This window comes from Rattus norvegicus, chromosome 1, assembly GCF_036323735.1.
Source record: "Rattus norvegicus strain BN/NHsdMcwi chromosome 1, GRCr8, whole genome shotgun sequence".
In the NCBI taxonomy this organism is placed as follows: domain Eukaryota; kingdom Metazoa; phylum Chordata; class Mammalia; order Rodentia; family Muridae; genus Rattus; species Rattus norvegicus.
The window spans coordinates 130,317,676-130,334,230 of NC_086019.1; the positions used below are offsets into that span (position 1 = coordinate 130,317,676).

At 37.2% G+C, this 16,555-nt stretch overlaps 1 protein-coding gene across 13 annotated transcripts in view; it reads right to left on the reverse strand.

The window, feature by feature from the left end:
* Mef2a (myocyte enhancer factor 2a) overlaps positions 1-16,555 on the reverse strand; it is a 134,737-nt gene that overhangs the window by 59,593 nt on the left and 58,589 nt on the right. Inside the window, exon 4 of one of the 13 annotated variants that reach the window (XM_063265619.1) lies at positions 4,413-4,490. The exons of the other annotated variants lie outside the window; for them this stretch is intronic. The gene's annotated coding sequence lies outside the window, so the exon portion shown is untranslated. The remainder of the gene's footprint in view (positions 1-4,412; positions 4,491-16,555) is intronic. 13 annotated transcript variants of the gene reach the window in all.

Below are 16,555 nucleotides of genomic sequence, written 5' to 3' on the forward strand. Positions count from 1 at the left end.
TGGTTCTTATATGTCACCCTAAATTGGTACCATCAGAAAACAACTTGCCTAGATTTCTGTTCCTAACTGGTTAAGTAAAACCACTAATCAAACTTGCTTCTGTTCTCTGGCAAGCCTTTTTACTGTCTCCACTAAAATTCAGTCTAAAACCAGCACAATTATCTGATGCCATTAGTCTTCTTTTACTATTTCTCTAATTAAAATCTGCTAACGGAGGCAGTTCTGAGACCAAAACATTTTTTATGGTTTTTGCTTTATTTTGGGGATTTAAATGTTTATTTTCCTATTATCACACTTGATATAGTTCACTTTTCATTTGGGTAACTATTTGTATACTGGATTTGGAATGATGCAAAGTCTGTAGTCGATACATTTATATGCTTTTTAATATACTTTTCCATAATTTATTTCTTTACTTCACTTTACATCCCTACAGTAGCCCCCTCTCCCTTCTGTCTTCCCAGTCCTGACCTTGACAATATATCCTTTATGCTAAAAGTTCCTAGAAGTTTCTTTTTTCTTTTTCCCTCTTCCATAGTATTTTCCCCTTCTATCCCTTCAAAACTCTCAGCTATTTGAAAGCTTCTACCATGAAATCAAACCATCCAATGACCCTGCCAGTGGCAAGGATGAAGTGATACATAATCCTGACATTACTCCTCAAGAAGTACCACCTGACTGCCTCTCCCCTAGTTCTGCTCCTACACTGAACTCTAAACACCCCCAAACGCTTATCACCCAGTGTCACATCCTCAGTGCTACCACCAATGATAACAGCATCTTTAATTCTCAATTTCACAAAGTTCCCTCTGATGGCTTCTTTTCTAGCTCCTTTATTTTTGTGTTAGCTCTGCAGACCTTGTTTTACCTTACAAGCTCTCAAATCTAATCACCTTACCAGCTTGTTCATGAAGGTCAAGTAACACTCATCCGAACTGCTCAGAACTAAAACATGTTTCACATTTGAGGTTTCTCTGTATTTCTGAAATGTGTGCATGCTAACAATGAGTTATCTTAAAGACACCTAATAAGCTGGTTCAGTATGCTAGGACCTTGACCTAGACATATCATTCATATATACTCCACGCATAAAATTTTAATATAATTTCCCACATTACTTTTAGTGTACCTACATTTTGACAACACCCTCTCACATGAGTTGTGTGAGATTTTTCACTGTGGTACTGTGTCAGAACCCAGAGTTTCAGATTTTGGAGACATTTAGCATTCAGGTTAGAGATACATAACTGTGTCTTCTTACGTCTTACTCTTTAGGGTTGATGGTCTTTCCATAACAGAAAAAGGGTCTCTATCCCTTCAAGCACACATACATCCTTTCCTCTTCTCTCATTAACACACTTGACTGACAGAATGCCAGGCAAGAACTGACTGTCCAAATATATACCTGATTATCACAAGTACACACGCACACATCCAGTGTCTCTGAACTAACACATAAATCCCACATGCAATGATGCCTAATACTTCTAACTTCACATTTGTTATAATTATCTTCTTGTCTCCTACTACTTCATTTTCCTCCAAAAACTACTTTACACTGCGGGAGGGAGTCCTACCTCAACATTCTATCTCCAAATCTCTCCATTTTTAGTTGCTTCATCCACATTCTTCTTAACTTTTCCTTCGTTGCCCTTACTGATGTCTAGCCCTACTCATTTTGGCATGCTTTTCTCTTTTGTGTTGTGATTCTAGTCTGCTCTGCTAGAGCAAATACTATAATCTTGTACACGTACTCTGGGATCTCTACCAACTCTATCTTATCACTCTAGTCTACCTCTCTACTTTAAAATAAAAACACCAGAAAGAAATGTCTAGTTTCTAGTTGACTTCAGTTTCACATTATATACTCTATTTTTAACCAATAGAATAAGACTCCCAGTCCCCAAATTCGACCAAGACTGGTCTTAAAATGATCATAAGTAATCTCAACTTTGTGTTATTAAAGTCAATGATCACTGGTTATCTTATCCACCACAGCAATGTTTGACAAAATTGATCATGCTCTTTAAACATTCCCATCCCAGATAAACTCCTTACTTCCTCTCAGCCTTTACCTACCTCCTCTTCAGACTTCATGTGTTTAGGTGCCTATAGGCTTTCAACTGAGGCTCCTTTCCTTTTTATTCTCACACATTTTTTACTAGTGGCTGTACCATGATTTTAAAAGCAAAATATAAGCTCTTTCTGGTCTTATATGGTTTACTAAATATATTATCATCTATTCAAACAACAAAACTAATTTTAAGTTAAGCTGACTGCTATTTAATACTCCACACCATCAGAAACCTGTTGTCTTTACCTCGGACATAGACCTGATATCTTCCCTTGTCTACACACACACACACACACACACACACACACACACCACTCTCATCTATGTTGTTCATGTAATCATTACTGGATTTCCCAACTCATCCTGAACACCCCAGTAACTGCAAACTAACAACAGCCAAAGTGAAACAATCAACCTGTTTAAGTGAGAGCTTGGTATTTCTCACTACTCAGTATGCAGCAAAAACAATCTATTCTCCAGCTCCTTATTTGACTTCATTGCATCCATCACCCTTATACCGCTGAATAACATTAGCATGACTTTGGACATACATGTGGATACATGTGTTCCTTAGACAATGGATACTGTTCAATTTAGGAACTTTATTATGTTCCTTATCTGAGGAATATATATTAAATAAAGCACATCTCCAGTATGTCTGCTTCTTTTACCTTAAAAAAATTACATAAAACACATTCAACCTGTCGCTCACATGGCAGTTTTCCTCTTACATCATATACAGATGCTTGCATAAACATACAAGGAATTTTACTATCTTACTAAACTATCATGAAGGCATATTTCATACTGGTATAATTAACTACTCATTTTAATCTTTGTTAATGACAGGCATAAATAATAATTTCTTTAGTGTGTACTTAACATACAAATTTGTAACAACTTGGCAATCTCTTTTATCTGTTTTCACTTGGTATTTCCTTTCTTTATAAAGTTACTTATATTTTATCATTTTCCTATTATATAATTCATCCTTTACTACCTAAAATATTGTTATGCATGTAAACTTACTGCTTTACCAAATGCCTTTAATTTTTTTCATTTATGTATTAATCTTTTGTACTATTGTCATTAAAAAGATTTTTTGTTGCTGATTCTTTTTCAACTGGATCTTACAATAATAGCTCTGGCTAGCCTGGAATTCACTTTGTAGACCAGGCTATCCTCCAACTCATAGAAACCAGCCTGCTTCTACCTAGCAAGAACAAGAATTAAAAGCATGTACCATCATGTCCTGCCCAATGTTTAGTTTTTATTAGACTTATGAATACAGATTTTTTTGAATCCTGGCATAACATTTATATCGTTATTAAATACACTATTATTAAATATACTATTTCACAAATAGTAAAAAGCAAAGTATTGTGTTGAAATAGTTAATTTTAAATTACTTACATCTTGATTATCTGATATACTAGCTACAATGAAAATTTGAATTCCACAGATACTTTGAAAATCAGAGAGATTAATATCATAGTGTTTTGGATGAGATAAGTAATGCGTCTTCAAATTATGCACTGGGGAAGCTTAACAAACAATTCTTTAAATGTTCATTATAAGTACAGAGAATAGTTTCTGTTGCTCTTTTTTACTGTGTGTTGTGGGGGAAAGTGTTTATGTGTATGTTCTGTATGTGTATGTTGGCATATTCCACAGGGGTTTATACATGTATGGGGGCCAGAGGTCAATGTAAAGAATCCTCTTTTGCACATTTCCATCTCTCTCTCTTTTTTTTTTAAGATTTCTGTGTAATTATATATACATGTATGTGTGTCTGTGTGGGAGTATGTGCACATAAATGCAGTGCCTGGCAGCTGGGTAAGGCTGCCAGACCCTTGGATCTGGAGCTACAGGTTACTGTCAACTGCCCAAAGTGAGTGAGTGCCAAGAACCAAACTCAGGATCTCTGCAAAAGAAGTACATGCTCTTAACCACAGAGCCATTCTCTCCAGCTACCCCACTACCTTGTTTGAGTGCATGCCATGTATATGTGGGTGTCCACAGTGGCCAGAAGAGGGCACTGTATCCTCTGGCGATGGAAATGCAAACAGTTGTTAGCTGCTCAGTGATGGTGTTGGGAAAGCACGAGCACTGGTAAGCACTGAGTCATCTCTGCAGCGCTTCCATTTTATTAAGTCAGTGTAATCACCAATTGGCTAGTGTGGCTGGCCTGCAGGCTCTACCGACCTCCAGCCTGTTTCTTCTCTTCCATCACTGGGGTCAGAGGTACTAACAATCCATCACTGACTTCTCTTTGGATGCTGAGGATCAGACTTCAGTCCTCATGCCCGAGCAACACGCAAGCACTTTACCCACTTACCCATCTCAGCCTCTCTGCTCTTCCCAAAATTCATTTCAAAAGCATTTGTTTGAAGTTATACATCACAAAGGGTTGATGCTGAAGGAAGGAATTGGCGCATCAAAGAACTCAGCATATTAACAATCTCCTCTTCATTATAACAACTATAGTAAGCTTAGACAATACCTTCTTAGCAACCGATTTTTAAAAATTATGTTTCAAATATGGCACCAAGGCTGATAAATCGAAAACTACTATTAATATAGTACTTGCAAGCTTTCTAAACGCAAACTTCATTTTACCTGAAATACTGTCCATTTTTAACATTAAAGAGTACTTCTTTTAGAGTAAGAGGTACAATCTCCCATCTCTGCATATGCATGCCCTCCTCTGTTGTCAGTGTTCCCTGGTAGAATAGTACATTTATCGTAACTGGTAAGCCCACAGTGGCACATCACAATTTACATCAGAGTCCACTTCTTGAATAGTCTGCAGGTTTGTGGTTATGTGTGTGTAGATATATATCATATATTACACATTTATATTATCATGCAAAGTGTTTCCACTGCCCCAAAACTACTCAATGAGAGTCAATTATTTGAATCTAGTAAAATTCATTTCTCCATTAATGCACTGGAGAACATATTAGTATTTGCCAAATTTTGGCAATTAGAAATAAACATGTTGTAAGCAGGTATGTATAAGTTTGCATAAAATTAAGTTTTTAACTCTTCTAGCTAAATACTAAGGAATGAAGTTTGATAGTTGATCCTATGTTAAAGAGATTTAGTCTTGTAACAAAATGTCAAAAGGATGGTAAACCCAGAATCCAAATTTGCTGAATACTGAATGTAGAAAAGTCTTAAAGTTATAAACTTCAGAAGACTCAAAAGAATACTGAAGAAAAAGAACGAAGTACTTTACAACTTAAAATATGCCTACAATAATTAAGCCTATGTGGCATTGGTCAAAGGATATGGCAAAAGATACAGAACAGCAAAGAGAAAAAAAGAACCATAGACTCAGACAGTCAAATGGTCTTTTACAAAGAAGTTAAAAATACTGAGAAAAGAAGCTTTTTAAAACAAACCATGCTGAAACACCTTTATAATTAAAAGAATAAATTCATTTTCCTGTGTCCATCTACACCCAGAACTGGGGCTGCCTCACAGCCCTCAGACAAAAATCCTGCCCTCAGAGGGCTGGTCTGCCAGGAGCACTCTCCTTCCTAAGCCCACATCCCACAGGTGGGACCCTACTTTCTCTTCATTGACTGCCAAAGGACAGACACTCCAGGATCCAAAACTTGCCTGCACAGAGCTGGTCTGCCAAGAACGCTCTCACTTCAAAGATCACAAGCTTACAGGGTCACAAGCCCACAGGAGGGACAAGATCCAGTCAGAGACAAGACATCAGAGATGACCAGATGGTGAGAGGCAATTGCAAAAACCTAAGCAACAGAAACCAGGACTGCCTAGCATTATCAGAGCCCAGTTCTCCCACCACAGCAAATACTGGATATCCCAACACACCAGAAAAGCAGGATATGGATTTAAAATCACATCTCATGATGATGACAGAGCACTTAAAGAAGGACATAAATAACTCCCTTGAAGAAATACAGGAAAACACAGGTAAACAAGTACAAGCCCTTAAAAAAGAAACACAAAAATCCCTTAAAGAATTGCAGGAAAACAACCAAACAAATGAAGGAATTTAACATCTAGGATCTAAAAATGGATATAGAAACAATAAAGAAATCACAAAGGGAGACAACCCTGGAGAAAAAAAAAAAACCTAGGAAAAACATCAGGAGTCATAGACTCAAGTATTATCAACAGAATACAAGAGATAGAAGAGAGAATCTCAGGGGCAGATACCATAGAAAACATTGACATAATAGTCAAAGAAAATTCAAAAAGCAAAAAGCTCTTAAACTAAAACATCCAGGAAATACAAGACACAATGAGACGATCAAACCTAAGAATAATAGGTATAGAACAGAATGAAGATTGCCAAATTAAAAGGTCACTAAATAGCTTCAATAAAATTATATAAGAAAACGTCCCTAACCTAAAGAAAGAGATGCCCATAAGCATATAAGAAACCTACAGAACTCCAAATAGTTTGGACCAGAAAAGAAACTCCTCCCGTCACATAATAGTCAAAACACCAAATGCACTAAACAAAGAAAGAATATTAAAAGCAGTAAGGGAAAAAGGTCAAGTAACATATAAAGGCAGACCTATCAGAATTACACCAGACTTCTCAACAGAAACTGACAGCTAGAAGATCCTGGGCAGAGATGTCTTACAGACCCTGAGAGAACATAAATGACAACCCAGGTTACTATATCCAGCAAAATTGTCAATAACCATAGATGTAGAAACCAAAATATTCCATGACAAAACCAAATTTACAAAATATCTTTCCACAAATCCAGGCCTACAAAGGATAAATGATGGAAAACTCCAACAAAAGGAGGGAAGCTACACCCTAGAAAAAGCAAGATAGTAAACTCCTTTCAACTAACCCAAAAGAAGATAGCCACGCATAATTCCACCTGTAACAGCAAAAATAATAGGAAACAACAATCTTGGTCCCTAATATCTCTCAACATCAGTGGACTCAATTCCCCAATAAAAAGTCACAGACTAACAGACTGGATATGGAAACAGCACCCAGCATTTTGCTGCATACAGGAAACACACCTCAGTGACAAAGACAGACACTTCCTCAGAGTAAAAGGCTGGGAAACAATTTTTCCAAGCAAATGGCCTCAAGAAACAAGCTGGAGTAGCCATTCTAATATCGAATTAAATTAACTTTCAACCACAAGTTATCAAAAAAGATAAGGCAGGACACTTCATACTCAACAAAGGAAAAATCCATCAAGATGAACTCTACATCCTGAATATCTGTGCTCTAAACGTAAGGGCACCCACATTCATAAAAGAAACTTTACTGAACTCAAAGCACACACTGCACCTCACGATAATAGTGGGTGACTTCAACACCCCATCAATGGACAGATTATGGGAACAGAAACTAAACAGGGACACAGTGAAACTAACAGAAGTTATGAACCAAATGGATTTAACAGATACCTATAGAACATTTCATCCTAAAACAAAAGAATGTAACTTCTTCTCAGCACCTCAGGGTACCTTCTCCAAAACTGACCATATAATTGGTCACAAAACAGGCCTCAACGGATATAAGAAGATAGGAATAATCCCATGCATCCTGTCAGATCACCATGGACTAAGGCTGCTCTTCAATAACAACAATAATGACAGAAAGCCCACACACATGGAAGCTGAACACTCTACTCAATGATAACCTGGTCAAAGAAGAAATAAAGAAGAAATTAAAGACTTTTTAGAATTTAATGAAATTGAAGGCACAACATACCCAATTTTATGGAACACAATGAAAGAAGTGCTAAGAGGGAAACTCATAGCTCTGAGTGCCTCCAAAATTGGAGACAGCATCCATTATAGCAGCTTGACAGCACACCTGAAAGCTCTAGAACAAAGAGAAGCAAATACACCCAACAGGGGGGAGTTGGCAGGAAATAATCAAATTCAGAGCTAAAATCAACCAAGTAGAAACAAAAAGAACTAGACAAAGAATCAACAAAGCCAGGAGCTGGTTCTTTGAGAAAATCAACAAAATAGATAAAACCTTAGCCACACTAACCAGAGAACAGATAGACAGTATCCAAATCAACAAAGTCAGGAATGAAAAGGGAGACATAACAACAGAAATTGAGGAAATTCAAAAATCATCAGATTCTACTACAAAAGTCTATATTCAACAAAACTTGATAATCTGGACGAAATGGACAATTTTCTAGAGACACCAGGAACCAAAGCTAAATCAGGATCAGATAAACCATCTAAACAGTTCCATAACCCCTAATGAAGTAGAAGCAATCATTAAAAGTCTCTCAACCAAAAAAAGTCCGGGACCAGATGGGTTTAGTGCAGAATTCTATATCAGATGTTCAAAGAAGACCTATTCAAATACTCTTCAATGTATTCCACAAAATAAAAAGAGAAGGAATACTACCCAATTTTTCCTTTGAAGCAACAATTACGCTTATACCTAAACACAAAGAAAGAGAACTTCAGACCAATTTCACTCATGAATATCGATGTAAAAATACTCAATAAAATTCTTGCAAACTGAATCGAAGAACACATCAAAACAATCACTAGGGATGGTTCAATATACAAAAATCCATCAATGTAATCCACTATATAAACAAACTCATGGGAAAAAAACCCACATGATCATTTCATTAGACGTTGAGAAAGCATTTCACAAAATTTAACCCGCCCCCCCACCCCAATGATAAAAGTCTTGGAAAGATCAGGAATTCAAGGTCCATACCTAAACATAGTAAAAGCCATATACAGCAAACCATTAGCCAACATCAAACTAAATGGAGAGAAACTTGAAGCAATCCCACTAAAATCAGAGACCAAACAAGGCTGCGCATTCTCTCCCTATTCAATATAGTTCTTGAAGTCCTAGCCAGAGCAATTAGACAACAAAAAGAGGTCAAAGGGATACAGATTCGAAAGGAAGAAGTCAAAAATATCACTATTTGCAGATGATATGATAGTATATTTAAGTGACCCCAAAAGTTCCACCAGAGAACTACTAAACCTGATAAACAACTTCAGCAAAGTGGCTGGATACAAAATTAACTCAAACAAATCAGTAGCCTTCCTCTACTCAAAGGATATACAAGCTGAGAACGGAGATTAGGGAAACAACACCCTTCACAATAGTCACAAATAATATAAAATACCTTGGTGTGACTTTAACCAAGCAAGTGAAAGATCTGTATGACAAGAACTTCAAGTCTCTGAAGAAAGAAATTGAAGATCTCAGAAGAAAGAAAGGCCTCCCATGCTCATGGATTGGCAGGATTAATATAGTAAAAATGGCCATCTTGTCAAAAGCAATCTACAGATTCAATGCAACCCCAATCAAAATTCCAACTCAATTCTTCATAGAATTAGAAAGAGCAATTTGCAAATGCATTTGCAAAAGCAAAAAAATTCAGGACAGTGAAAATTATTCTCAACAATAAAAGAATTTCTGGGGGAATCACCATTCCTGACTTCAGGCTGTATTACTGAGCAATCGTCATAAAAGTGTGCAGAGACACCCAGGTAGATCAGTGGAATAGAACTGAAGACCCAGAAATGAACCCACACACCTATGGTCACTTAATTTTTGACAAAGAAGATAAAACCATCCAGTGGAAAAAAGATAGTATTTTCAACAAATGATGCAGGTTCAACTGGAAGTCAGCATGAAGAACATGCAAACCGATCCATTGTTATCTCCTTGTACAAAGCTCAAGTCCAAGTGGATCAAAGCCAGATATACTCAAATAGAAGAAAAAGTGAGGAAGAGCCTGGAACACACAGACACTGGAGAAATTTTCCTGAACAGAACACCAATGGCTTGTGCTCTAAGATCAAGAATGGACAAATGGGACCTCATAAAATTGCAAAGCTTCTGTCAGGTAAAGGACACTGTGGTTAGGACAAAACAGTAACCAACAGATTGGGAAAAGATCTTTACCAATCCTACATCTGATAGAGGGCTAATATGCAATATATACAAAAAACTCAAGAAGTTAGACTCCAGAGAACCAAATAACCCTATTTAAAAAAATGGAGTACAGGGGCTGGAGAGATGGCTCAGTGGTTAAAAGCATTGACTGCTCTTCCAGAGGTCCTGAGTTCAAATACCAGCAACCATATGGTGGCTTACAACCATCTGTAATGAGATATGCTGTCCTTTTCTGGTGTGTCTGAAGACAGCTGCAGTGTACTTCTAAAATAAATAAATAAATAAATCTTTAAAAAAAAAATGGGGCACAGAGCCAAACAAAGAATTCTCAGCTGAGGAATATCGAATGGCTGCAAAGCACCTAAAGAAATGTTCAACATTCTTAGTCATCAGGGAAATAAATGCAAATCAAAACAACCCTGAGATTCCACCTCACACCAGTCAGAATGACTAAGATCAAAAACTTAAGTGACAGCAGATGCTGGTGAGGATATGGAGAAATAGAAACACTTCTCCATTGTTGGTGGGATTGCAGACTGGTACAACCACTCTGGAAATTAGTCTGGTGGTTCCTCAAAAAATTGGACATAGTACTACCTGAGGACCCAGCTATACCACTCCTGGGCATATAACCAAAAGATGCTCCAACATACAACAAAGACACATGCTCCACTATGTTCATAGCAGCCTTATTTATAATAGCCAGAAGCTGGAAAGAACCCAGATACCCTTCAACAGAGGAATGGATACTGAAAATGTGGTACATTTACACAATGGAATACTACTCAGTTATCAAAAACAATAACTTTATGAAATTCATAGGCAAATCGATGGAACTAGAAAATACCACCCTGAATCAGGTAACCCAGGCACAAAAAACCCACACATGGTATGTACTCACTGATAAATAGATATTAGGCCAAATGCTTGGAATACCTACGAAAAATATTCACAGGTCATATGAAGCCCGAGAAGAAGGAAGACCAAAATGTGGGTGCTTCATGTCCTTCTTAGACGGCAGAACAAAATACTCACAGGAGGAAATTATAGGGACAAAGAGTGGAACAGGGACTGAAGAAAAGGTCATCCAGAGACCAAACCCAGTCACTATTGCTGACGCCAGTGCTTGCTGATAGGAGACAGATATGGGTGTCTCCTGAGAGGTTCTGCCAGAGCCCTACTGATACAGATGAGGATGCCTGCAGCTAACCGTTGGACTGTACAAGGGGACCCCAATAGAGGACTTAGAGAAGAGAGTCAAGGTGCTGACAGGGTTTGCAGCACCATAGGAAGAACAACAGTTTTAACCTTCCAGACCCCAGAGCTCCCAGGTACTAAACCACCAACCAATGAGTACACATGGAGGGACCCATGACTCCAGCTGCATATGTAGCAGAGGATGGCATTGTCTGGCATCAATAGGAGGAGAAGCCCTTGGTCTTGTGAAGGTTCATTTCCCCAATGAAGGGTAATGACAGGGTGTTGAGGTTGGAATGGGTGGGTGGGAGTGGGAGCATCCTCATAGAAGCAGAGAGGAGTGGGTATAGGGGGGGGGGGGAAGGGGATAACATTTGAAATGTAAATACATAAAATATCCAAGAAAAATGAAATTAAAAAATCTTTAAACTGAGGTCAACTTATTTGTTTCCATGCTTTACCCAAAGCATAAAAAAAAATAATAAATTCAGTTATAGACCTTAAGCTCTCAAAGAAATTAACTCAAAATGGATACAAGGCCTTAAATATAAAATGTAAATTTACAAGGCTCACAAATGAATTGGGGCTTGGTATGACCCTTTTCAAAAGGTCTATTAAATATGATCTATTTAGAAGACATTTAACTGAATTTTCCTGAAATTAGAGGCTTCTACTCTATAAAAGACCCTGTAAGAAAATAAAAAGAAAAATCAAGGATACCTTTGATAAACAGTACCTCACACAGTACATTATCTAACATATGCAAAACACTAAAACTCAATAAAAGAAAATTAAAAATCTGATTTTCAAAGATAGACAAAAGATATAAGTAGGCAACTTACCACACAAAGGAGATCTACAGAAAATTAGCATATAAGAGAAATAGGAGAGCACAGAGGTCAATACCATTATATAGATATATTTTTATGCTATTTTGTTCTGAACTTAAAAATGCCATATAGCTTTCTTCTTAGGGACTCTCAACTGTTGGTCTAGACTAGACTAGTGAAGTGCTGCATTAGCTCCCTAAGAGCCAGGATTTCCTCTGTGAGAGAAAGCTACTGTGGACACTTCAGTCGTTTCTCACAGGCATACGATTACTACAACGTACTTCCGAGTTACAGCTGTAATATGCTTGTCCAAAAGAAGAGCAACAATAAAGAAAATGCTTTTGTTTCACTTCCTCGTAAAGTGAAAAAGTTAAAGACGGCAGAGTAGCCTAACATTTATCATTAAGGTAAGGTGTCAGCTTTCCTTTCTTTTGGTAATACATTTAAACAGCTACAACTCTAGGAATAAAAATTTTATCTTAATTTCACAGATCTTAATATGCTCAAAGTCATCTTATGGTCTTCTATTTCTCATGTGCAGAAAGTATAATCTATGATCATTTAAATATCCCAGTGGCCAATGAACTTCTACTTAACTAAAAAAATTAAGTAGCTAATACAATGTACTGTTTGAAAGACAGACTGGATGCGTAAAATTTGCTATATATCCAGACCACTTTTTATGTAATATCTGTCAATATCTATCTTAAAGATATTTTAGTTTTTATAAAATACTGTAGTTTTCTTCTAAATATAAAAGACAGAAGGTTGTTGTTGTTGTTGTTGTTGTTGTTTTTATAAAATCTCAACAGCTTGGGCCCACAAGCAAACCAAACCATCTAAGTTCACTCCCAAGATCAAATTCACAATGGAAGGAGAGAATTCCTAAAAGTTGTCTCCTAAATTCTCTGTGTGTACAATCCAGCACATGCCAGCACTGTCACATACACAAATATAAACACACATACTAATAAATAACTTCTAAAAATATGTATTTAAATTTTCAACATCTTGGTATATTTGTTTTCAGATACATTTTAGGAACAAGAAAACAGAACACAGTGGGAGAACAAGGGCAAAGAATAAAGGAGACTGACCACAGCTTAACAATACAGATACTACACAGACAACCAAAGTTCAGATCACAGAGAACTTCTAAGAACTGTTACTCTCTAAGTGATACGTATCACAGAAGTGTTCCTTGCCCACTTGTCAGGAAGTTATGCTCTCAAGTACATACAGTGAGCTATCCGAACAGCACACACATGGTCTTTGCTATGAGCATGATAAACAAGCAGCTGAACTGAAGGAATGAGTCAGATCACAAAAGTCCAGCACTAAACAAAAGCCAAGAGAAACTACCATGCCATCATGTGAGAAAGTAAAGCCATTCAGATACAATGTAAAATAATATGCTTTCAATGAGTGCATGTTAAGGAAAACAAAGTGAATGACTGATTACCTTCATAAGGAAAAGATGAACAGGTCTATGGAAAAATTATAGACTGAATATCTCATTTTCTTTTACAGATAAGAGTATCTGTAGCAAATATGTCAGGACTGACATGACTTCCAAATAACGAACACAACAATCTTTGTGCCACTATTCCCTATATTGAACCTTTGAAAACAGAACCTTTGAAAAACATTGTAATGTTTTCTTCCTTAGTCTATGAAGGCATCTGCATCTTAATAAACAGAAATACATATCAAGTATTAGAAGCAGCAGGTGATCTCAAGCAAGGTTACTGGCTAACATTCATATGAAAAGAACTATACTTTTATAAATAGTACTTAGCAACGAAACTACAGAAAACACAAACTGGGGGGTTAGTGAGATGACAGCAAAGGCACTTTCCATACAAGTCCAAGAATCTGAGTTCAATCCCTACAACCCACATGAGGTGGAAGGAGAGAAACAACTCTACAAAGTTGTCCCCTGGCCTCCACAAGTGTGCTGCACCTCACATGTACCAACACGAACAAATTATACACTCACTCAAAGTAATAATGATAAATAAAATTTTAAAAAAGAAAATTTGGGGAACTATGTTTTTTGGTTTTTGTTTTGAAGACTTATTGATTTTATGTATATAAGTACACTATAGCTGTCTTCAGACCCACCAGAAGAGCATCAGATCCCATTACAGATGGTTGTGAGCCACCATGTAGTTGCTGGGAGTTGAACTCAGGTCCTCTGGAAGAGCAGTCAGTGTTCTTAACCACTGAGCCTTCTCACCAGTTCCTAGGAACTATGTTTTTAAAATCAAATATCTAGAAATAAGTTTAAAATGCCTAATATCTATATACTCAAAAGCATCAAACCCTATGGGTAGAGCTAATAAAAACTAAATGAAAAGTAAGAATGTTCACAGGTGATAAGACCTAATAATTATAAAGTCTTCTGTGTCCTTCAATGAATGCACATATTTAGTGGAGAAAACCCGAGTCCAGGAAGATTCCTGATTGGTTACCTTTGTGCAAACATTGAGCTGACAGTTTCGTTTGGAAATAGAAAGGGAAAGACAGTCAGCTTATTCTGCAGAAAGACAATGGCAACCAACTATGCTACCAGATAGCAAATTATAGTAATTGCAACAGTGTGGTGTGGAACAGAGCAAGGATACACAAATAAGCAAATACAACTGAATACAGGATCCAGAAAGAGACCACAAATACATTTTATTTTATTCAAACTCAGGCAGGAGAGAAATGCAAGAAATTATATGGGTCACTGAAAACCAATATAATAGGAAAATAATAATTTTTCTACCCTTCAACTCAAACATAAATTCCAAAAGGATAATAGAACCAAAACATGTAAAGTGAAACAGAAACACTTCTAGAAGAAAGTAGAGAATAATTATCTTAGCCCTTGTTTGGAGGTCTGAGCAGGGAGTGTGTCTGAGTCCACCTCTACTGGTAACATGATCTTCTTTACCAGGCACACACCAGGGACAGCACAAGAACTAGTCTAGACAGCCAATTTAGCTGAATCAGCCCTGGTGATTAAATGATGTGGCGTGTAACAGTCAGACTGTCCTTATATTTTAAACAAATTCTCTTCACTGCCTTTGGCAAATGAAAGTTCTCAAATAGGATATAAATAGCATCAGCAATAATGAAAAGAACAAAAAGGTAAGCCTAGCAGAACCTAAAATGCTATCCTATGCTTATAGCCTTAGAACTGAGGAGACTAAAGTAGAAGGGACACTGGAACCCACAAATGAGACCGGCTTGAGCACCTTAGTAAGACTCCCCCTTTAATCTATAAAAAGAAAAGTGTGTGAGGGTGTAACTGCTATTTTTCATTGCCAATGTGACTCCATCTGGCATTAACCAAAAGTCAAACTAATGGGTATACCTGTGACAGATTTTTCTTGATTGAGTTGATATTCATAATTCTATCAATTCTGTTTCTCTAGAGAATCCTGACTAATACAGGAAGTATGTAATACTGATTTCTGAACAAGGCATGGTTACTGGACTCTCAAACAAACAGCAGCTATGATTACCTACACAAACCTCCATAAGAAGAAGCCTGTTAACACCTTGTCATGGAGGAGAGAAGGCCTCCCTGCTCCCTAACGAAATCTAAGCAGTTAGTGCAGCTAATGATTGGTGAGGGAGTAAAAGACATACTTTTTTTTCCAGTAATATAGCCACTAGTAAGGTAGCCATTCTCTTGTAAACAAACTCTCATCCATGCTCAGATACACAACCCATAATCCTGATGAACTCATTGGGACAGACAGACAGACACACAGAGAGACAGACAGACAGACACACACACACACTCTTCTGATAACATAAAATCATGTAAAGAAAAAACAACTTAATCAGATACGACTGAAACTTCGGATTAAAATTAGTTGCTATTGCTTGTCTACTAGTCTACTAGAATGGATTAAGTGGAAAGGGTAATTCTAAGTACTAGTACAGATTGTAAGTAGCTAGCATCACACTGCTAGCTAAATAGAAATTAAGCACTAACACTTTAGAAAACTCTTGTGAAATCCAGGTAACTGCAAAGGTTAAGTAGGGGACCAGGGAGGAGGAAGGGACCTCTCAAGTAAGGGAAAATAGAACACAGTGTCAAAAAGAGATCAAAGGGATACTAGGAGGATTGGGGGTGGGGGATAAAGGAGGAAATATGGGAAGGACAATTCACACTAAAGACCCTCTGAAAAACATACAGAACCTACTACTGTAGAAGCTAAAATATGTACATAAATGAAAGGACTTTAAATGGAGTCACCATATACCAGAAGAAACAGTGTCACAACTAGACATCTTATGCCACTAAGTAAAATCTTTAATTCTAGGAATAAGCTACATCTTGTTGAGTTGTTGGTCAAAAGGGTTCCCTGGCCCTACTCTTTAAACACCACAGGTATTGCCAAGGCTATTGGTGGCTTTCCACAACCTGATAGTAGGGCATACTGATGAGGACCTTTACTTATGTCACTGAGCATGAAGACATTAAATTGGTTCCTAACTAGAGGCTTTACCTCTACCAACTAGCATGCGTGGTGTTAG